Source organism: Dermacentor albipictus, chromosome 6 (assembly GCF_038994185.2).
Source record: "Dermacentor albipictus isolate Rhodes 1998 colony chromosome 6, USDA_Dalb.pri_finalv2, whole genome shotgun sequence".
NCBI lineage: Eukaryota > Metazoa > Arthropoda > Arachnida > Ixodida > Ixodidae > Dermacentor > Dermacentor albipictus.
Genome location: NC_091826.1, coordinates 138,646,261 through 138,670,501, shown reverse-complemented (window position 1 = coordinate 138,670,501; position 24,241 = coordinate 138,646,261). Strand labels below are relative to the sequence as shown.

At 50.8% G+C, this 24,241-nt stretch overlaps 1 long non-coding RNA gene across 1 annotated transcript; it reads left to right on the top strand.

The window, feature by feature from the left end:
* The first annotated feature begins 16,623 nt into the window (after window positions 1-16,623).
* LOC135896109 (uncharacterized) lies at window positions 16,624-18,117 on the top strand. Its single transcript, XR_010562592.1, has 2 exons — window positions 16,624-16,744; window positions 16,809-18,117. It is a non-coding gene; the product is annotated as an uncharacterized lncRNA (long non-coding RNA).
* The last annotated feature ends 6,124 nt before the right edge of the window (window positions 18,118-24,241 follow it).

The following is a 24,241-nucleotide window of genomic DNA, read 5'->3' as shown; positions in this document are numbered from 1 at the left end:
GCTTGCTACACTGCAATACATGGGTGGAAATAAGCATCGTCATTAAAGCGTACTAAGAGTGGAAGTGCACATAGGTTTGCGCTATGCTAATTATTTTCAATTGTGATATAATCTTCAAGTGCATCTATCTGTGCTCGTGGTAAGCTTCATTGACAATTCTTTCTACATTACAAATTCACATTGCAGGGAAGCTTACTAAAACACATTCACGATTATGGAATGCATTATTCACCTTCAATGCAAGAGCACAATACGGATTCATGCCCACGCTTTTGGCTGGACTGCACATACTCTTTGAAAATTGATTCGTTGTTCATAAGTGCACTGGTACTTTAGTCTAAACTGGAGGGCAATTTTTATTAAGGGGACAAGATGTTACCAAGACAGTTGCATCACGGCATTTTTTTTTCTTCCAGGCACCTTTTCTACTAGAAGCTTCCATTAAAGTTTTTCAAGCCTCATTGTGAGCCAGCACATAGTGTATATAAAAATCGGACACTGATTGAGCTTGGGAACATCACGCATGCTCTCTGCAGTAAGCTGTGTACAGGAGAAGTTCATGTCTATCTATAGTAAAATAAAGTATAGCACGACCAGATAAAATAAAAAAAGGTGGGCTGCAGCAATTCTAAGTGTTAAATGGTGCTTTATCCTTTCCCTTGAGTTTTCTATTTTTGTGCTTTTTATTATGCATCTTCCACAGTAACCACGCGAGTGCCGAACTTGAGCGTGTTGGTTTTGAGGTCTCATTGTTGTTGCTAACAACAATGTGATAAACGAACAAGGGCTCGCATGCATCCAGTCACCTTGCTTGTCTCATGGTGTCGCTCCATCAGCACCGTGAGCCTCCAGACCAACTAGGAAGAGGTTTGTTGCAATTGCTTCTGAACTATATTGCCACCATACCAACAGCGCCCTCAATGACAACTTTTGGAGAGTAGAATGCTTGCACCCAGCAAAGTCTAAGGAAGCATTCAGGATGTGTGAAGTGGGCCTTTTGAAGCTTGCAGCCTTGCTGAAGCTGCTTTGCCTGTCTGCAGTCCTTATAGGTACACAAAGATGATTTCCTCTTTGAGAGGGATTGTTTCAGAGGTCATTGTGGGGTGTGGGGTGCTTAGTAGCAGAGAAGCTTGCCTTTGCACACTGTCAATAATCTGTTCCTTCTCCAGTACCTCTGTGAAGTGCCTACTTTTTGTACACAATGTGTTCTCCATGCATGCATTTTTAGCTTGTAAAGACATCTATTACCCCTGGCCTCAAGCTGGACTTTGCTGATGTCACCCAAGAAGGCAGTAGGGAGTGTGGCGCTGCACACTTTCAAAACACTGCTGATACCAGTAAAACCAGATTACTGGAGCTGCTGTTCTTGTTTTTTGTCCACTCCATCCTTGTCAGTTACAATGAGCAATTCTTTGTCCAAACAGAAGGCATATGTAGTTGGTCTTGCATAGCCTGCAGACTGACTTCACGTGTCATGACAGAGACCTGCCTGAGAACCTTAGCACAGTGTATATATGTAAGAACCTTCTGATGTGTTGACGACTTCCTTCTCGTTTCACAGATTGCCTGATGAAGCCAGCAGCAGGGTCAGCCAGATGTTCAACAGGCTTCCCACCAGTTTTCCCAGCCTCTCCTTTACCAGGGCGCCGCTCATGGATATCTGTTTTCTTGAACTTGCGCTGCACTTAACCATGGCCACACCTGCTGAACCTATAGCATGCGATCAAAAAAGTGCTGTACATTATGTTGCTCCAAACTCATGACATGTGCTACAAGGCCTTCAGGAACACCCTCATTTATTTATGTCCTCATCATACTGCACAAAGCTTTGCATGATAAGTGCAATGATTAACATCTGCTGGTTTTTCAGTGTTATTCCTGTCCAGCTTGCTGAAAGATATCCTGAGTGTTTCAAAAGCAAGAGACCGCTGTTGGACAAGAAGTGCAGAAAACAAGGGTCGCTATAACCACATATGTCACACAATATGAAGAAGGCCACGGAATGTACACGTGGTTTACTTCATATCCAACAAGCTTGGTTCTCCCTTTGAAAATGGGTCAACTCAATTTGCCCCGAAGACACGGCCTGTGACAAACTATGTGTCAGATGCTGTGTCCCCTGCAAGGCTAAAGATTTGCACAAGATCCTGACACCCGCCGTGGTTGCTCTGTGGGGTGTTGGGCTGCTGAGGACACGGTCGCGGGATCGAACCCCGGCCATGGCAGCCGCATTTCAATGGGGGCGAAATGCGAAAACACCTGTGTGCTTAGATTTAGGTGCATGTTAAAGAACCCCAGGTGGTTGAAATTTCCGGAGTCCCCCACTGCGGCGTGCCTCATAATCAGAAAATCATTTTGTCACGTAAAACCCCATAATTTTTTTTACAATATCCTGACACCCCGCAGAAGCTTCTACACTGGGCAAACAGGTCACTACAAAAACGACTGCCTTTACTAACATGCTAATAACATGAAAATGGGCAGAAATTTGGCTATTCATTGGCCCCAACTGCATGTGCAATCTACTCTTCCACCAGATGTGTGTTCACAAGAACTGGAGCTATACGAATGCAGACAAGAACAATTATGTTTGAAAGCAGTGTTTTTAGAGTTGAACAATATTCTGCACAAGCAGCGCTACCTGCTGCGCTGGTGCCTTATAGCCACAATTCATGGCTGTGCCACCATGCAAAGGCGCCATTCATGAATTATTAACTTCTATTATATTTATGGTGGCAATATAATGCAATTACATATCCATATTGTGTGCAATGTGATTAAATGATGTAAACTATGATAGCCATTCCCCACACTAAGATGCAAAACTCACACTCAAATGCAAAACGGCCTTGGACACAGAAAACAGACATTATAGTGTACAGAATGACAGGGCAACACTCCATCCAAGAACACTCTATGGCACCACATACTTGACATGGTGTAAAAGATGTTTACATGCCCTCTCCATTAACTGAGACAAAAGCAAAAATAATGAAAACATTCCTGAAAATGCAATGTGCAAGGTCTGAAGCCCAGAAAATACAACCCAAGAACGATTTCACTAAGTCTTTCAATTATTAAAATTGTCAATCTGTCACGTCACTTCTTAATGAACCTGTACAGCTGAACAGGAAAGAAAGTCCAATAGCACGGCCGCAGAAAATGTCACCAAATAAATATACTTTGCTTATCAAGGGGTCCTCCGGTTTAGTTGTGGCCTGACTTTGCACAATAATTGTGTATAAGAAGGAAGAGGACAAACTAACATTATTGCGTGCCCTGCGAGTTGGTGGGGAGGGCCAAAGGCCCCGCCTAGGTAACGGCCAGGAGTTCGTGGGTTCTGGCGGCATCCTCGGCCCGCTGGAAGGCCCCTAGTTGATCCTCCAGGGTGGGGATGAGCAGCGCGGCTTCCCAGCGCGTGCGAAGGCTGCTGCTAGAGGCCGCGTTCTCTTTATTGTTATGTATCCCTTGGCATTTCCATAATATATGCTCCAGAGTGGCTCTGGATTCACATGTGTTGCATTTGTCCGTTGGATATACATCCGGATATATGACGTGCGAGAGCGCAGGATTTGGATACGTTCTAGTTTGTAACTGCCGCCATGCGACAGACTGCCTTTTTGTCAATTTTGCGTGAGGTCGCGGGAATATACCCCTCTGCAACCTATAGTGTTTCGTGATGTCATTATATGTTGTCATTCTGTCCTCCTGTTCCCACTCATTTACCGCACCGTCACGTCCGGAGGGTGTCAGGGCGGCACTTGCGACTGCGGCTCGGTCCGTAAGCCCGAGAGCCGCGTCGTGTGCCGCCTCGTTGCCGTCCTCCGCTAAGGTGTGAGCGGGTGTCCAGGTCATGTATATCTTTCTTTTGCAATTTTGACCTCCTGCAAGAAGAATGCGTAGTGCCTCCGGGGAGATTCGGCCGTTGGCAAAGTTTCTTACTGCCGTCTGAGAGTCGCTGACTATCACGGTTGCGTTAGTCAGCTACTGCGAGCGCTATGGCTACTTCTTCCGCTGCCTCATTACTTGTGGTGCGTATCGTCGCGTACGTCTTGCACTATTTCTCCCTATCGATTACGGCTGCCGTAAACCTCCGTCTGCGACTGTATCGAGCCGCGTCTACGAACACTGCGTCCTTGTCGCTACCGAATTTCTTCTGTATTTGCTTCGCTTTGTTCTCGCGTCTGTCCTTATTGCATTCTGGGTGCATGTTCTATGGTGCGGGGGGTATTACCATTGTTTCCTTCGTGTCTCTCAGGATGTTCACCTTGACACCGTGCTGTGTGTGGTAATCTATGTCTAATCTCTCTAGGATGTGTCTGGCTGCTGTAGTCTTAGAGAGGCGTTCATATTGTGCAGTGCATTGCGCCTCAATGTGCTCGTCTATCGTGTTGCGTAGGCCTAATTGCAGAAACTTGTCCTATGGCTAGTTTGTATATTTTCCGAAAAAGACAGAACACCAGTTGCCGAGCGGGATTAGTGGCCGAACCTTGCTACTATTCACACTTCTGTTCTTCACCCTTAGCTGACGGAACGGCTGTGCCGTGGACGCCAACCCACACGGATTTGCTGACTGCCGACCGTTCGTGGCAGCTACCTGCCGCCAGGTGTTCACTAGGATCACTGCCGGAATATCAGTTCATCGCCCATTGATCAACTGATCGCATGTGTTAAACAGTTCACAGCGCAATAAGCGCCATCGCTGCCAGTGGCGGTACCCCCTTCCGGAATCGCTATAAGAAGACCGAACATCAGTTGCCGAGCGGGAATACCGGCCGAACCTTGCTACTATTCACACTTCTGTTCTTCACCCTTAGCTGACGGAACGACTGTGCCGTGGACGCCAACCTACACGGATTTGCTGACTGCCGACCGTTCGTGGCAGCTACCTACCGCCAGGTGTTCACTAGGATCACTGCCGGATCATCAGTTCATCGCCCATTCATAAACTGATCGCTTGTGTTAAACAGTCCACAGCGCAAGCGCCATCGCTGCCAGTGGCGGCACCCCCTTCCGGAATCATTATAGAAAAACCGAACATCAGTTGCCGAGTGGGAATACCGGCCGAACCTTGCTACTATTCACACTTCTGTTCTTCACCCTTAGCTGACGGAACGACTGTGCCGTGGACGTCAACCTACGCGGATTTGCTGACTGCCGACCGTTCGTGGCAGCTACCTGCCGCCAGGTGTTCACTAGGATCACTGCCAGATCATCAGTTCATCGCCCATTCATAAACTGATCGCTTGTGTTAAACAGTCCACAGCGCAAGCGCCATCGCTCCCAGTGGCGGCACCCCCTTCCGGAATCATTATAGAAAAACCGAACATCAGTTGCCGAGCGGGATTAGCGGCCGAACCTTGCTACTATTCACACTTCTGTTCTTCACCCTTAGCTGACGGAACGACTGCGCCGTGGAGGCCAACCTACACGGATTTGCTGGCTGCCGACCGTTCGTGGCAGCTACCTGCCGCCAGGTGTTCACTAGGATCACTGCCGGATTATCAGTTCATCGCCCATTCATAAACTGATCGCTTGTGTTAAACAGTCCACAGCGCAAGCGCCATCGCTGCCAGTGGCGGCACCCCCTTCCGGAATCATTATAGAAAAACCGAACATCAGTTGCCGAGCGGGATTAGCGGCCGAACCTTGCTACTGTTCACACTTCTGTTCTTCACCCTTAGCTGACGGAACGACTGCGCCGTGGAGGCCAACCTACACGGATTTGCTGGCTGCCGACCGTTCGTGGCAGCTACCTGCCGCCAGGTGTTCACTAGGATCACTGCCGGATCATCAGTTCATCGCCCATTCATAAACTGATCGCTTGTGTTAAACAGTACACAGCGCAAGCGCCATCGCTGCCAGTGGCGGCACCCCCTTCCGGAATCATTATAGAAAAACCGAACATCAGTTGCCGAGCGGGATTAGCGGCCGAACCTTGCTACTATTCACACTTCTGTTCTTCACTCTTAGCTGACGGAACGACTGCGCCGTGGAGGCCAACCTACACGGATTTGCTGGCTGCCGACCATTAGTGGCAGCTACCTGCCGCCAGGTGTTCACTAGGATCACTGCCGGATTATCAGTTCATCGCCCATTCATAAACTGATCGCTTGTATTAAACAGTCCACAGCGCAAGCGCCATCGCTGCCAGTGGCGGCACCCCCTTCCGGAATCATTATAGAAAAACCGAACATCAGTTGCCGAGCGGGATTAGCGGCCGAACCTTGCTACTATTCACACTTCTGTTCTTCACCCTTAGCTGACGGAACGACTGCGCCGTGGAGGCCAACCTACACGGATTTGCTGGCTGCCGACCGTTCGTGGCAGCTACCTGCCGCCAGGTGTTCACTAGGATCACTGCCGGATCATCAGTTCATCGCCCATTCATAAACTGATCGCTTGTGTTAAACAGTCCACAGCGCAAGCGCCATCGCTGCCAGTGGCGGCACCCCCTTCCGGAATCGTTATAGAAAAACCGAACATCAGTTGCCGAGTGGGAATACCGGCCGAACCTTGCTACTATTCACACTTCTGTTCTTCACCCTTAGCTGACGGAACGACTGTGCCGTGGACGTCAACCTACGCGGATTTGCTGACTGCCGACCGTTCGTGGCAGCTACCTGCCGCCAGGTGTTCACTAGGATCACTGCCGGATCATCAGTTCATCGCCCATTCATAAACTGATCGCTTGTGTTAAACAGTCCACAGCGCAAGCGCCATCGCTGCCAGTGGCGGCACCCCCTTCCGGAATCATTATAGAAAAACCGAACATCAGTTGCCGAGCGGGATTAGCGGCCGAACCTTGCTACTATTCACACTTCTGTTCTTCACCCTTAGCTGACGGAACGACTGCGCCGTGGAGGCCAACCTACACGGATTTGCTGGCTGCCGACCATTCGTGGCAGCTACCTGCCGCCAGGTGTTCACTAGGATCACTGCCGCATTATCAGTTCATCGCCCATTCATAAACTGATCGCTTGTGTTAAACAGTCCACAGCGCAAGCGCCATCGCTGCCAGTGGCGGCACCCCCTTCCGGAATCATTATAGAAAAACCGAACGTCAGTTGCCGAGCGGGATTAGCGGCCGAACCTTGCTACTATTCACACTTCTGTTCTTCACCCTTAGCTGACGGAACGACTGCGCCGTGGAGGCCAACCTACACGGATTCGCTGGCTGCCGACCGTTCGTGGCAGCTACCTGCCGCCAGGTGTTCACTAGGATCACTGCCGGATCATCAGTTCATCGCCCATTCATAAACTGATCGCTTGTGTTAAACAGTCCACAGCGCAAGCGCCATCGCTGCCAGTGGCGGCACCCCCTTCCGGAATCATTATAGAAAAACCGAACATCAGTTGCCGAGTGGGAATACCGGCCGAACCTTGCTACTATTCACACTTCTGTTCTTCACCCTTAGCTGACGGAACGACTGTGCCGTGGACGTCAACCTACACGGATTTGCTGACTGCCGACCGTTCGTGGCAGCTACCTGCCGCCAGGTGTTCACTAGGATCACTGCCGGATCATCAGTTCATCGCCCATTCATAAACTGATCGCTTGTGTTAAACAGTCCACAGCGCAAGCGCCATCGCTGCCAGTGGCGGCACCCCCTTCCGGAATCATTATAGAAAAACCGAACATCAGTTGCCGAGCGGGATTAGCGGCCGAACCTTGCTACTATTCACACTTCTGTTCTTCACCCTTAGCTGACGGAACGACTGCGCCGTGGAGGCCAACCTACACGGATTTGCTGGCTGCCGACCGCTCGTGGCAGCTACCTGCCGCCAGGTGTTCACTAGGATCACTGCCGGATCATCAGTTCATCGCCCATTCATAAACTGATCGCTTGTGTTAAACAGTCCACAGCGCAAGCGCCATCGCTGCCAGCGGCGGCAACCCCCTTCCGGAATCATTATAGAAAAACCGAACATCAGTTGCCGAGCGGGATTAGCGGCCGAACCTTGCTACTATTCACACTTCTGTTCTTCACCCTTAGCTGACGGAACGACTGCGCCGTGGAGGCCAACCTACACGGATTTGCTGACTGCCGACCGTTCGTGGCAGCTACCTGCCGCCAGGTGTTCACTAGGATCACTGCCGGATCATCAGTTCATCGCCCATTCATAAACTGATCGCTTGTGTTAAACAGTCCACAGCGCAAGCGCCATCGCTGCCAGTGGCGGCACCCCCTTCCGGAATCATTATAGAAAAACCGAACATCAGTTGCCGAGCGGGATTAGCGGCCGAACCTTGCTACTATTCACACTTCTGTTCTTCACCCTTAGCTGACGGAACGACTGCGCCGTGGAGGCCAACCTACACGGATTTGCTGGCTGCCGACCGTTCGTGGCAGCTACCTGCCGCCAGGTGTTCACTAGGATCACTGCCGGGTTATCAGTTCATCGCCCATTTATAAACTGATCGCTTGTGTTAAACAGTCCACAGCGCAAGCGCCATCGATGCCAGTGGCGGCACCCCCTTCCGGAATCATTATAGAAAAACCGAACATCAGTTGCCGAGCGGGATTAGCGGCCGAACCTTGCTACTATTCACACTTCTGTTCTTCACCCTTAGCTGACGGAACGACTGCGCCGTGGAGGCCAACCTACACGGATTTGCTGGCTGCCGACCGTTCGTGGCAGCTACCTGCCGCCAGGTGTTCACTAGGATCACTGCCGGATCATCAGTTCATCGCCCATTCATAAACTGATCGCTTGTGTTAAACAGTACACAGCGCAAGCGCCATCGCTGCCAGTGGCGGCACCCCCTTCCGGAATCATTATAGAAAAACCGAACATCAGTTGCCGAGCGGGATTAGCGGCCGAACCTTGCTACTATTCACACTTCTGTTCTTCACCCTTAGCTGACGGAACGACTGCGCCGTGGAGGCCAACCTACACGGATTTGCTGGCTGCCGACCGCTCGTGGCAGCTACCTGCCGCCAGGTGTTCACTAGGATCACTGCCGGATCATCAGTTCATCGCCCGTTCATAAACTGATCGCTTGTGTTAAACAGTCCACAGCGCAAGCGCCATCGCTGCCAGCGGCGGCAACCCCCTTCCGGAATCATTATAGAAAAACCGAACATCAGTTGCCGAGCGGGATTAGCGGCCGAACCTTGCTACTATTCACACTTCTGTTCTTCACCCTTAGCTGACGGAACGACTGCGCCGTGGAGGCCAACCTACACGGATTTGCTGACTGCCGACCGTTCGTGGCAGCTACCTGCCGCCAGGTGTTCACTAGGATCACTGCCGGATCATCAGTTCATCGCCCATTCATAAACTGATCGCTTGTGTTAAACAGTCCACAGCGCAAGCGCCATCGCTGCCAGTGGCGGCACCCCCTTCCGGAATCATTATAGAAAAACCGAACATCAGTTGCCGAGCGGGATTAGCGGCCGAACCTTGCTACTATTCACACTTCTGTTCTTCACCCTTAGCTGACGGAACGACTGCGCCGTGGAGGCCAACCTACACGGATTTGCTGGCTGCCGACCGTTCGTGGCAGCTACCTGCCGCCAGGTGTTCACTAGGATCACTGCCGGATTATCAGTTCATCGCCCATTCATAAACTGATCGCTTGTGTTAAACAGTCCACAGCGCAAGCGCCATCGATGCCAGTGGCGGCACCCCCTTCCGGAATCATTATAGAAAAACCGAACATCAGTTGCCGAGCGGGATTAGCGGCCGAACCTTGCTACTATTCACACTTCTGTTCTTCACCCTTAGCTGACGGAACGACTGCGCCGTGGAGGCCAACCTACACGGATTTGCTGGCTGCCGACCGTTCGTGGCAGCTACCTGCCGCCAGGTGTTCACTAGGATCACTGCCGGATCATCAGTTCATCGCCCATTCATAAACTGATCGCTTGTGTTAAACAGTCCACAGCGCAAGCGCCATCGCTGCCAGCGGCGGCAACCCCCTTCCGGAATCATTATAGAAAAACCGAACATCAGTTGCCGAGCGGGATTAGCGGCCGAACCTTGCTACTATTCACACTTCTGTTCTTCACCCTTAGTTGACGGAACGACTGTGCCGTGGACGCCAACCTACACGGATTCGCTGACTGCCGATCGTTCGTGGCAGCCACCTGCCGCCAGGTGTTCACTCGGATCACTGCCGGATTATCCGTTCATCGCCCATTCATAAAGTGATCGATTGTGTTAAACAGTCCACAGCGCAAGCGCCATTGCTGCCAGTGGCGGCACCCCCTTCCGGAATCATTATAGAAAAACCGAACATCAGTTGCCGAGTGGGAATACCGGCCGAACCTTGCTACTATTCACACTTCTGTTCTTCACCCTTAGCTGACGGAACGACTGTGCCGTGGACGTCAACCTACACGGATTTGCTGACTGCCGACCGTTCGTGGCAGCTACCTGCCGCCAGGTGTTCACTAGGATCACTGCCGGATCATCAGTTCATCGCCCATTCATAAACTGATCGCTTGTGTTAAACAGTCCACAGCGCAAGCGCCATCGCTGCCAGCGGCGGCAACCCCCTTCCGGAATCATTATAGAAAAACCGAACATCAGTTGCCGAGTGGGAATACCGGCCGAACCTTGCTACTATTCACACTTCTGTTCTTCACCCTTAGCTGACGGAACGACTGCGCCGTGGAGGCCAGCCTACACGGATTTGCTGACCTCCGACCGTTCGTGGCAGCTACCTGCCGCCAGGTGTTCACTAGGATCACTGCCGGATCATCAGTTCATCGCCCATTCATAAACTGATCGCTTGTGTTAAACAGTCCACAGCGCAAGCGCCATCGCTGCCAGCGGCGGCAACCCCCTTCCGGAATCATTATAGAAAAACCGAACATCAGTTGCCGAGCGGGATTAGCGGCCGAACCTTGCTACTATTCACACTTCTGTTCTTCACCCTTAGCTGACGGAACGACTGCGCCGTGGAGGCCAACCTACACGGATTTGCTGACTGCCGACCGTTCGTGGCAGCTACCTGCCGCCAGGTGTTCACTAGGATCACTGCCGGATCATCAGTTCATCGCCCATTCATAAACTGATCGCTTGTGTTAAACAGTCCACAGCGCAAGCGCCATCGCTGCCAGTGGCGGCACCCCCTTCCGGAATCATTATAGAAAAACCGAACATCAGTTGCCGAGCGGGATTAGCGGCCGAACCTTGCTACTATTCACACTTCTGTTCTTCACCCTTAGCTGACGGAACGACTGCGCCGTGGAGGCCAACCTACACGGATTTGCTGGCTGCCGACCGTTCGTGGCAGCTACCTGCCGCCAGGTGTTCACTAGGATCACTGCCGGATTATCAGTTCATCGCCCATTCATAAACTGATCGCTTGTGTTAAACAGTCCACAGCGCAAGCGCCATCGATGCCAGTGGCGGCACCCCCTTCCGGAATCATTATAGAAAAACCGAACATCAGTTGCCGAGCGGGATTAGCGGCCGAACCTTGCTACTATTCACACTTCTGTTCTTCACCCTTAGCTGACGGAACGACTGCGCCGTGGAGGCCAACCTACACGGATTTGCTGGCTGCCGACCGTTCGTGGCAGCTACCTGCCGCCAGGTGTTCACTAGGATCACTGCCGGATCATCAGTTCATCGCCCATTCATAAACTGATCGCTTGTGTTAAACAGTACACAGCGCAAGCGCCATCGCTGCCAGTGGCGGCACCCCCTTCCGGAATCATTATAGAAAAACCGAACATCAGTTGCCGAGCGGGATTAGCGGCCGAACCTTGCTACTATTCACACTTCTGTTCTTCACCCTTAGCTGACGGAACGACTGCGCCGTGGAGGCCAACCTACACGGATTTGCTGGCTGCCGACCGCTCGTGGCAGCTACCTGCCGCCAGGTGTTCACTAGGATCACTGCCGGATCATCAGTTCATCGCCCATTCATAAACTGATCGCTTGTGTTAAACAGTCCACAGCGCAAGCGCCATCGCTGCCAGTGGCGGCACCCCCTTCCGGAATCATTATAGAAAAACCGAACATCAGTTGCCGAGCGGGATTAGCGGCCGAACCTTGCTACTATTCACACTTCTGTTCTTCACCCTTAGCTGACGGAACGACTGCGCCGTGGAGGCCAACCTACACGGATTTGCTGGCTGCCGACCGTTCGTGGCAGCTACCTGCCGCCAGGTGTTCACTAGGATCACTGCCGGATTATCAGTTCATCGCCCATTCATAAACTGATCGCTTGTGTTAAACAGTGCACAGCGCAAGCGCCATCGATGCCAGTGGCGGCACCCCCTTCCGGAATCATTATAGAAAAACCGAACATCAGTTGCCGAGCGGGATTAGCGGCCGAACCTTGCTACTATTCACACTTCTGTTCTTCACCCTTAGCTGACGGAACGACTGCGCCGTGGAGGCCAACCTACACGGATTTGCTGACTGCCGACCGTTCGTGGCAGCTACCTGCCGCCAGGTGTTCACTAGGATCACTGCCGGATCATCAGTTCATCGCCCATTCATAAACTGATCGCTTGTGTTAAACAGTCCACAGCGCAAGCGCCATCGCTGCCAGTGGCGGCACCCCCTTCCGGAATCATTATAGAAAAACCGAACATCAGTTGCCGAGCGGGATTAGCGGCCGAACCTTGCTACTATTCACACTTCTGTTCTTCACCCTTAGCTGACGGAACGACTGCGCCGTGGAGGCCAACCTACACGGATTTGCTGGCTGCCGACCGTTCGTGGCAGCTACCTGCCGCCAGGTGTTCACTAGGATCACTGCCGGATTATCAGTTCATCGCCCATTCATAAACTGATCGCTTGTGTTAAACAGTCCACAGCGCAAGCGCCATCGATGCCAGTGGCGGCACCCCCTTCCGGAATCATTAGAGAAAAACCGAACATCAGTTGCCGAGCGGGATTAGCGGCCGAACCTTGCTACTATTCACACTTCTGTTCTTCACCCTTAGCTGACGGAACGACTGCGCCGTGGAGGCCAACCTACACGGATTTGCTGGCTGCCGACCGTTCGTGGCAGCTACCTGCCGCCAGGTGTTCACTAGGATCACTGCCGGATCATCAGTTCATCGCCCATTCATAAACTGATCGCTTGTGTTAAACAGTCCACAGCGCAAGCGCCATCGCTGCCAGCGGCGGCAACCCCCTTCCGGAATCATTATAGAAAAACCGAACATCAGTTACCGAGCGGGATTAGCGGCCGAACCTTGCTACTATTCACACTTCTGTTCTTCACCCTTAGTTGACGGAACGACTGTGCCGTGGACGCCAACCTACACGGATTCGCTGACTGCCGATCGTTCGTGGCAGCCACCTGCCGCCAGGTGTTCACTCGGATCACTGCCGGATTATCCGTTCATCGCCCATTCATAAAGTGATCGATTGTGTTAAACAGTCCACAGCGCAAGCGCCATTGCTGCCAGTGGCGGCACCCCCTTCCGGAATCATTATAGAAAAACCGAACATCAGTTGCCGAGTGGGAATACCGGCCGAACCTTGCTACTATTCACACTTCTGTTCTTCACCCTTAGCTGACGGAACGACTGTGCCGTGGACGTCAACCTACACGGATTTGCTGACTGCCGACCGTTCGTGGCAGCTACCTGCCGCCAGGTGTTCACTAGGATCACTGCCGGATCATCAGTTCATCGCCCATTCATAAACTGATCGCTTGTGTTAAACAGTCCACAGCGCAAGCGCCATCGCTGCCAGCGGCGGCAACCCCCTTCCGGAATCATTATAGAAAAACCGAACATCAGTTGCCGAGTGGGAATACCGGCCGAACCTTGCTACTATTCACACTTCTGTTCTTCACCCTTAGCTGACGGAACGACTGCGCCGTGGAGGCCAGCCTACACGGATTTGCTGACCTCCGACCGTTCGTGGCAGCTACCTGCCGCCAGGTGTTCACTAGGATCACTGCCGGATCATCAGTTCATCGCCCATTCATAAACTGATCGCTTGTGTTAAACAGTCCACAGCGCAAGCGCCATCGCTGCCAGCGGCGGCAACCCCCTTCCGGAATCATTATAGAAAAACCGAACATCAGTTGCCGAGCGGGATTAGCGGCCGAACCTTGCTACTATTCACACTTCTGTTCTTCACCCTTAGCTGACGGAACGACTGCGCCGTGGAGGCCAACCTACACGGATTTGCTGACTGCCGACCGTTCGTGGCAGCTACCTGCCGCCAGGTGTTCACTAGGATCACTGCCGGATCATCAGTTCATCGCCCATTCATAAACTGATCGCTTGTGTTAAACAGTCCACAGCGCAAGCGCCATCGCTGCCAGTGGCGGCACCCCCTTCCGGAATCATTATAGAAAAACCGAACATCAGTTGCCGAGCGGGATTAGCGGCCGAACCTTGCTACTATTCACACTTCTGTTCTTCACCCTTAGCTGACGGAACGACTGCGCCGTGGAGGCCAACCTACACGGATTTGCTGGCTGCCGACCGTTCGTGGCAGCTACCTGCCGCCAGGTGTTCACTAGGATCACTGCCGGATTATCAGTTCATCGCCCATTCATAAACTGATCGCTTGTGTTAAACAGTCCACAGCGCAAGCGCCATCGATGCCAGTGGCGGCACCCCCTTCCGGAATCATTATAGAAAAACCGAACATCAGTTGCCGAGCGGGATTAGCGGCCGAACCTTGCTACTATTCACACTTCTGTTCTTCACCCTTAGCTGACGGAACGACTGCGCCGTGGAGGCCAACCTACACGGATTTGCTGGCTGCCGACCGTTCGTGGCAGCTACCTGCCGCCAGGTGTTCACTAGGATCACTGCCGGATCATCAGTTCATCGCCCATTCATAAACTGATCGCTTGTGTTAAACAGTACACAGCGCAAGCGCCATCGCTGCCAGTGGCGGCACCCCCTTCCGGAATCATTATAGAAAAACCGAACATCAGTTGCCGAGCGGGATTAGCGGCCGAACCTTGCTACTATTCACACTTCTGTTCTTCACCCTTAGCTGACGGAACGACTGCGCCGTGGAGGCCAACCTACACGGATTTGCTGGCTGCCGACCGCTCGTGGCAGCTACCTGCCGCCAGGTGTTCACTAGGATCACTGCCGGATCATCAGTTCATCGCCCATTCATAAACTGATCGCTTGTGTTAAACAGTCCACAGCGCAAGCGCCATCGCTGCCAGTGGCGGCACCCCCTTCCGGAATCATTATAGAAAAACCGAACATCAGTTGCCGAGCGGGATTAGCGGCCGAACCTTGCTACTATTCACACTTCTGTTCTTCACCCTTAGCTGACGGAACGACTGCGCCGTGGAGGCCAACCTACACGGATTTGCTGGCTGCCGACCGTTCGTGGCAGCTACCTGCCGCCAGGTGTTCACTAGGATCACTGCCGGATTATCAGTTCATCGCCCATTCATAAACTGATCGCTTGTGTTAAACAGTGCACAGCGCAAGCGCCATCGATGCCAGTGGCGGCACCCCCTTCCGGAATCATTATAGAAAAACCGAACATCAGTTGCCGAGCGGGATTAGCGGCCGAACCTTGCTACTATTCACACTTCTCTTCCCCAAGTAACCACGGATATCCGTGGGACGTCCACCATAAGTCCCAACGTCCATCCATCCGGATATCCAACACGGACGTCCGTGGGACGTACAGGAGAAGTCCATATCCTGTTTGGATGTCCGAAGGACATCCCACCGGGATGTCCATGGGACATCCCATTTTGAACGTCCGCTGGCTGTCCATAAATAGGCATGCCCAGGATATACACTAGTGAGTTATATATAAACTAGCATAAATATATTGCCGGAAATTTTAGTTTGTTCATATTATATTTGTTTATTCTTGTTCTCTATCGGACACAGTTCATTCTTTTTTCAAAGCAAAATAAATATATTTCCAACTTGATATCAATTCTGCCCACTTTAACATCGCAGTATTAAAATACGATTTTTTTTTCTATCGGTGGGTCATACAAACAATTTGTAGTTTGCTTTAAAAAAAATGCTTGTGGATGACTAGCAGAATATATAAGCGCCCATTTGAAGCCACTTATTCGACCTAGAGCCAAGCACTCAAGTTATCCCTCATTATGAAAAGTTCCTGATCATAGAGTTTTGGTCCTGACCTCCGAACATGTAGGTTCAGGTTTATTATTGAAACAGGAAGTAAAACACGTTGTTGGGCTAGTTGGTGCATTGTATTAAGAAAAAAACAGCAAAAAAAAAAAAGACGGACACAGGAAACATACACAAGACAGGCCTCTTCCAGCCTCTTTCCTGTCTTCTCGTATGTTTCCTGTGTGCGCCTGTTTTTGGCTGGTTTCTTAAAACAGGAAGTTGTCTGCAGTGTTCAATTGTGCATACAATAATATCATTATAGGTAACGAAAACAAATCTCAAAGGCTACGCTTTTGGTGGCTGCGTGCGTTGAAAGCGATTACGAAAGCTATAATGCGTCAGAGCCGCCATGCATTGACAGTAATCTCAAAGGCTATGTTTTTCTGGCGCCGACAGCTTTAGCAGAAACTAAAAACTCGAAAATCAGATACCGAATATTCCCAGAATAAGTAAATATTTCACTGTGTGATAATAGAATATTTTAAAAACCTATTTATGTTTGCGTAGATGCACGTGGAAGTGTTACAACCTTGGCAAAGCAGAACGCTGCAGTCATCCAATCCAATCCAAGCTCTAGCCATCGTCGCCACGCCATTTTTCATTCTGCGATCGTTGTAAGGGCAGCGGAGCAGCGTTTGTCACCTTCCGTGCCTGCCGAAGTCTCCTACTCAACTACCAAGGTATGACAGCTACATCGATTTCTTTTTTAATTCGTTTGGGTATTGAAATGTGTTTTCTTCACAGGTGCCAGGATGCCTAGACTGCGGGAGAAGCCGCACGCGCGAAAAAGAGCGTCGCTGGAAACAAAGACGATATTCGAGGACTTCGGATCTCGCACCGGCAGCCAGCAGTCAACAGCTCGAGAATTCGCAAATCTAGAACTGTGCAGTGGCGCGCATACCCCGCACGCATGCATTAACATGTGCGTTCGGGCTGTCCCTGCAAACATTTGTACGCCTTGTGATGCTGGTCGCTGCACCGAGGCGACATCGGAAGTTCAGGATGGTGGTTGTGACACTACGCGCACTAAGGACAATGTGCCTTGCTTCCCTGATGGATATACTCTACGTGACGCTTCGGATGGTTCACTTCGCTGTGAGAACGGAACAGGATCCCTTAGGAGAGGTGTACGCACAAGTCAATGCGGGTTTTCTGGTAAGCAGGACCCCGGTCTACATTTGCTTTAGCTACCGCGGACTCTTCATCGGCGCCCTTTGATTCTCCTGGCAAACAGCTTCTCCTGGCTAATGCGCTCATGATCAGAGCTGTAGCCGTCAGTAGCGGCAAGATCGCCTGCTGATCTCTACGAAAATAAAAAGCTCCTTTTAAAAAAAGTGAAGAATATATTAGTTGTTTTTAACTACAAGTTTGTTTAATATCGTGAGAATATGGTCACTACGGCCACGGCGGGGACATTGTAAAGGAGAGTATGCATTCGATGGCCAAGTGAGTTTTAATAATTGTAAGAACGCACTACGCCACGAGAAAGAGCTATTGTTTAAAGAAAGTGAAGAATATATTGATTGTTCTTCACGAATAGTTCGTTTAGCCACGTCAGAATGTGGAGACATTGGGAACGAGAGTACGCATTTGACGGCAAGTTGACTTACGAGAACGCACTACGTCGCGAATAACATTTAAGCTGCAATACCATTAAGCATGTCCGTGTGGCACCCCGCGAATGACATTAAAGTTTAAGGCATTAGCCAGTTAATGTCATTTTTTGTGCTCGTGTCGCAGAGTGCTAGTGAAGTGATGTAGTCAAGATTAATTCCTTCATGTCATTTCTGTTGCTTTCGCTGCTTAATAATGCCAATTGATGTGTTTTTGCTCTTTCTTTTTATTCCATGCTGCAAACTCAAATGTCAAAGCAGGGTGGGCAATAAGTATTTTTGTTCTGCTGTTCTCTACCTTGTTGTTGTGCTATTGAAATTGCAAGTTTTCTTCTTTATCCGTGTATTTATTTGTTCTTTGAACAGTACGCATATATCTGCTTATTGGTCTTTTTATGTATATGTATAAGGTCACAATAAACGTTTAATTGTATTTGGAAGTTGGTGTAAGTTCATTTCTCGTTTATTTAGAACAAGAATGCATTCAAGCATTAGACCAATGTAATATATATAATGGTCCGGTGCTTGAATGTGTCCCGGCCACTATTGTCGCTTCAAGGCATGTGTATATCTGGAATATCCCCGGGAAGACACACACACACACACACACACACACACACACACACACACACACACACACACACACACACACACACACATATATATATATATATATATATATATATATATATATATATATATATATATTTATATATATATATATATATATATATATATATATATATATATATCCTGAACGTCCCCTGAATGTCCATGATGGATGTCCGCGTCGGACGTACTACGGACGCCAAAGCGATTACCTTTGGATTCCCCAGGGACGTCCCTCGGACGTACGTCGGATATTCATGGACGTCCCACGGACATCCCGAATATCCAGAAAGGACGTCCGTCGGACGTCGCCCGGATATCCGTGGTTACTTGGGTCTTCACCCTTAGCTGACGGAACGACTGCGCCGTGGAGGCCAACCTACACGGATTTGCTGGCTGCCGACCGTTCGTGGCAGCTACCTGCCGCCAGGTGTTCACTAGGATCACTGCCGGATCATCAGTTCATCGCCCATTCATAAACTGATCGCTTGTGTTAAACAGTCCACAGCGCAAGCGCCATCGCTGCCAGCGGCGGCAACCCCCTTCCGGAATCATTATAGAAAAACCGAACATCAGTTGCCGAGCGGGATTAGCGGCCGAACCTTGCTACTATTCACACTTCTGTTCTTCACCCTTAGTTGACGGAACGACTGTGCCGTGGACGCCAACCTACACGGATTTGCTGGCTGCCGACCGTTCGTGGCAGCTACCTGCCGCCAGGTGTTCACTAGGATCACTGCCGGATCATCAGTTCATCGCCCATTCATAAACTGATCGCTTGTGTTAAACAGTCCACAGCTCAAGCGCCATCGCTGCCAGTGGCGGCACCCCCTTCCGGAATCATTATAGAAAAACCGAACATCAGTTGCCGAGCGGGATTAGCGGCCGAACCTTGCTACTATTCACACTTCTGTTCTTCACCCTTAGCTGACGGAACGACTGCGCCGTGGAGGCCAACCTACACGGATTTGCTGGCTGCCGACCGTTCGTGGCAGCTACCTGCCGCCAGGTGTTCACTAGGATCACTGCCGGATTATCAGTTCATCGCCCATTCATAAACTGATCGCTTGTGTTAAACAGTCCACAGCGCAAGCGCCATCGATGCCAGTGGCGGCACCCCCTTCCGGAATCATTATAGAAAAACCGAACATCAGTTGCCGAGCGGGATTAGCGGCCGAACCTTGCTACTATTCACACTTCTCTTCTTCACCCTTAGCTGACGGAACGACTGCGCCGTGGAGGCCAACCTACACGGATTTGCTGGCTGCCGACCGTTCGTGGCAGCTACCTGCCGCCAGGTGTTCACTAGGATCACTGCCGGATCATCAGTTCATCGCCCATTCATAAACTGATCGCTTGTGTTAAACAGTCCACAGCGCAAGCGCCATCGCTGCCAGCGGCGGCAACCCCCTTCCGGAATCATTATAGAAAAACCGAACATCAGTTGCCGAGCGGGATTAGCGGCCGAACCTTGCTACTATTCACACTTCTGTTCTTCACCCTTAGTTGACGGAACGACTGTGCCGTGGACGCCAACCTACACGGATTTGCTGACTGCCGATCGTTCGTGGCAGCCACCTGCCGCCAGGTGTTCACTCGGATCACTGCCGGATTATCAGTTCATCGCCCATTCATAAAGTGATCGATTGTGTTAAACAGTCCACAGCGCAAGCGCCATTGCTGCCAGTGGCGGCACCCCCTTCCGGAATCATTATAGAAAAACCGAACATCAGTTGCCGAGTGGGAATACCGGCCGAACCTTGCTACTATTCACACTTCTGTTCTTCACCCTTAGCTGACGGAACGACTGTGCCGTGGACGTCAACCTACACGGATTTGCTGACTGCCGACCGTTCGTGGCAGCTACCTGCCGCCAGGTGTTCACTAGGATCACTGCCGGATCATCAGTTCATCGCCCATTCATAAACTGATCGCTTGTGTTAAACAGTCCACAGCGCAAGCGCCATCGCTGCCAGCGGCGGCAACCCCCTTCCGGAATCATTATAGAAAAACCGAACATCAGTTGCCGAGTGGGAATACCGGCCGAAGCTTGCTACTATTCACACTTCTGTTCTTCACCCTTAGCTGACGGAACGACTGCGCCGTGGAGGCCAGCCTACACGGATTTGCTGACTGCCGACCGTTCGTGGCAGCTACCTGCCGCCAGGTGTTCACTAGGATCACTGCCGGATCATCAGTTCATCGCCCATTCATAAACTGATCGCTTGTGTTAAACAGTCCACAGCGCAAGCGCCATCGCTGCCAGCGGCGGCACCCCCTTCCGGAATCGCTATAAGAAGACCGAACATCAGTTGCCGAGTGGGAATACCGGCCGAACCTTGCTACTATTCACACTTCTGTTCTTCACCCTTAGCTGACGGAACGACTGTGCCGTGGACGCCAACCTACACGGATTTGCTGACTGCCTACCGTTCGTGGCAGCTACCTGCCGCCAGGTGTTCACTCGGATCACTGCCGGATTATCAGTTCATCGCCCATTCATAAACTGATCGCTTGTGTTAAACAGTCCACAGCGCAAGCGCCATCGCTGCCAGTGGCGGCACCCCCTTCCGGAATCATTATAGAAAAACCGAACATCAGTTGCCGAGTGGGAATACCGGCCGAACCTTGCTACTATTCACACTTGTGTTCTTCACCCTTAGCTGACGGAACGACTGGGCCGTGGAGGCCAACCTACACGGATTTGCTGACTGCCGACCGTTCGTGGCAGCTACCTGCCGCCAGGTGTTCACTAGGATCACTGCCGGATCATCAGTTCATCGCCCATTCATAAACTGATCGCTTGTGTTAAACAGTCCACAGCGCAAGCGCCATCGCTGCCAGCGGCGGCACCCCCTTCCGGAATCGCTATAAGAAGACCGAACATCAGTTGCCGAGTGGGAATACCGGCCGAACCTTGCTACTATTCACACTTCTGTTCTTCACCCTTAGCTGACGGAACGACTGTGCCGTGGACGTCTACCTACACGGATTTGCTGACTGCCGACCGTTCGTGGCAGCTACCTGCCGCCAGGTGTTCACTAGGATCACTGCCGGATCATCAGTTCATCGCCCATTCATAAACTGATCGCTTGTGTTAAACAGTCCACAGCGCAAGCGCCATCGCTGCCAGTGGCGGCAACCCCCTTCCGGAATCATTATAGAAAAACCGAACATCAGTTGCCGAGTGGGAATACCGGCCGAACCTTGCTACTATTCACACTTCTGTTCTTCACCCTTAGCTGACGGAACGACTGCGCCGTGGAGGCCAACCTACACGGATTTGCTGACTGCCGACCGTTCGTGGCAGCTACCTGCCGCCAGGTGTTCACTAGGATCACTGCCGGATCATCAGTTCATCGCCCATTCATAAACTGATCGCTTGTGTTAAACAGTCCACAGCGCAAGCGCCATCGCTGCCAGTGGCGGCACCCCCTTCCGGAATCATTATAGAAAAACCGAACATCAGTTGCCGAGTGGGAATACCGGCCGAACCTTGCTACTATTCACACTTCTGTTCTTCACCCTTAGCTGACGGAACGACTGCGCCGTGGAGGCCAACCTAAACGGATTTGCTGACTGCCGACCGTTCGTGGCAGCTACCTGCCGCCAGGTGTTCACTAGGATCACTGCCGGATCATCAGTTCATCGCCCATTCATAAACTGATCGCTTGTGTTAAACAGTCCACAGCGCAAGCGCCATCGCTGCCAGTGGCGGCACCCCCTTCCGGAATCATTATAGAAAAACCGAACATCAGTTGCCGAGCGGGATTAGCGGCCGAACCTTGCTACTATTCACACTTCTGTTCTTCACCCTTAGCTGACGTAACGACTGTGCCGTGGACGCCAACCTACACGGATTTGCTGACTGCAGACCGTTCGTGGCAGCTACCTGCCGCCAGGTGTTCACTCGGATCACTGCCGGATTATCAGTTCATCGCCCATTCATAAAGTGATAGATTGTGTTAAACAGTCCACAGCGCAAGCGCCATCGCTGCCAGCGGCGGCACCCCCTTCCGGAATCGCTATAAGAAGACCGAACATCAGTTGCCGAGTGGGAATACCGGCCGAACCTTGCTACTATTCACACTTCTGTTCTTCACCCTTAGCTGACGGAACGACTGTGCCGTGGACGCCAACCTACACGGATTTGCTGACTGCCTACCGTTCGTGGCAGCTACCTGCCGCCAGGTGTTCACTCGGATCACTGCCGGATTATCAGTTCATCGCCCATTCATAAAGTGATCGATTGTGTTAAACAGTCCACAGCGCAAGCGCCATCGCTGCCAGCGGCGGCACCCCCTTCCGGAATCGCTATAAGAAGACCGAACATCAGTTGCCGAGTGGGAATACCGGCCGAACCTTGCTACTATTCACACTTCTGTTCTTCACCCTTAGCTGACGGAACGACTGTGCCGTGGACGCCAACCTACACGGATTTGCTGACTGCCGACCGTTCGTGGCAGCTACCTGCCGCCAGGTGTTCACTCGGATCACTGCCGGATTATCAGTTCATCGCCCATTCATAAAGTGATCGATTGTGTTAAACAGTCCACAGCGCAAGCGCCATCGCTGCCAGCGGCGGCACCCCCTTCCGGAATCGCTATAAGAAGACCGAACATCAGTTGCAGAGTGGGATTACTGGCCAAACCTTGTTTACTATTCACACTTCTATTCTTCACCCTTAGCTGCCCAAGTAACCACGGATATCCGTGGGACGTCCACCATAAGTCCCAACGTCCATCCATCCGGATATCCAACACGGACGTCCATGGGACGTACAGGAGAAGTGCATATCCTGTTTGGATGTCCGAAGGATATCCCCACGGGATCCATGGGACATCCCGTTTTGAACGTCTGCTGGCTGTCCATAAATAGGCATGTCCAGGCTAGTGAGTTATACATGAACTAACATAAAAATATTGCCGGAAATGTTAGTCTGTTCATATTATATTTCTTTATTTTTGTTCTCTATCGGACATAGTCTCTTATTTTTTCAAAGCAAAATAAATATCTTTCCAACTTGATATAAATTCTGCCCACTTTAACATCATAGTTTTAAAATACGTTTTTTTTTCTATCGGGGGTTCATACAAACAATTTGTAGTTTGCTTTAAAAAAAATCCTTGTGAATGACTAGCAGAATATATAAGCGCCCATTTGAAGCCACTTGTTCGACCTAGAGCCAAGCACTCAAGTTGTCCCTCATTATGAAAAGGTCCTGATCATAGAGTTTTGGTCCTGACCTCCGAACATGTAACTGGGACTTATGCTATGTAGGTTCAGGCTTATCATTGAAACAGGAAGTAAAGCACGTTGTTGGGCTAGTTCGTGCATTGTATTATAAAAAGCCAGCAAAAAAAAGAAAAGACGGACACAGGAAACACACATAAGACAGGCCTCTTCCAGCCTCTTTCCTGTCTTCTCGTATGTTTCCTGTGTGCGTCTGTTTTTGGCTGGTTTCTTAAAACAGGAAGTAGTCTACAGTGTTCAAATTTGCATACAATTATATCATTGTAGGTAACAAAAACAAATCTCAAAGGCTACCCTTTTGGTCGCTACGTGCGTTGAAAGCGATTACGAAAGCTTTACTGCGTCAGAGCCGCCATGTATTTACAGTAATCTCAAAGGCTATGTTTTTATGCCCTTAAGGCGCCGACAGCGTTAGCAGAAACTAAAAACTCAAAAATCAGATACCAAATATTCCCAAAATAAGTAAATATTTCACTGTGTAATAATACAATATTTTCAAACATGCACGTTGAAGGGTGAGATGATCCAATCCAATCCAAGCTCTAGCCATCGTCGCCATGCCGTTTTTCATTCTGCGACCGTATTAAGGGCAGCGGAGCGGTGTTTGTTACCTTCTGCTGCTCAGCTACAAGGTATGTCAGCTACATCGATTTCTTTTTTAAGTCGTTTGGGTATTGAAATATGTTTTCTTCACAGGTGCCA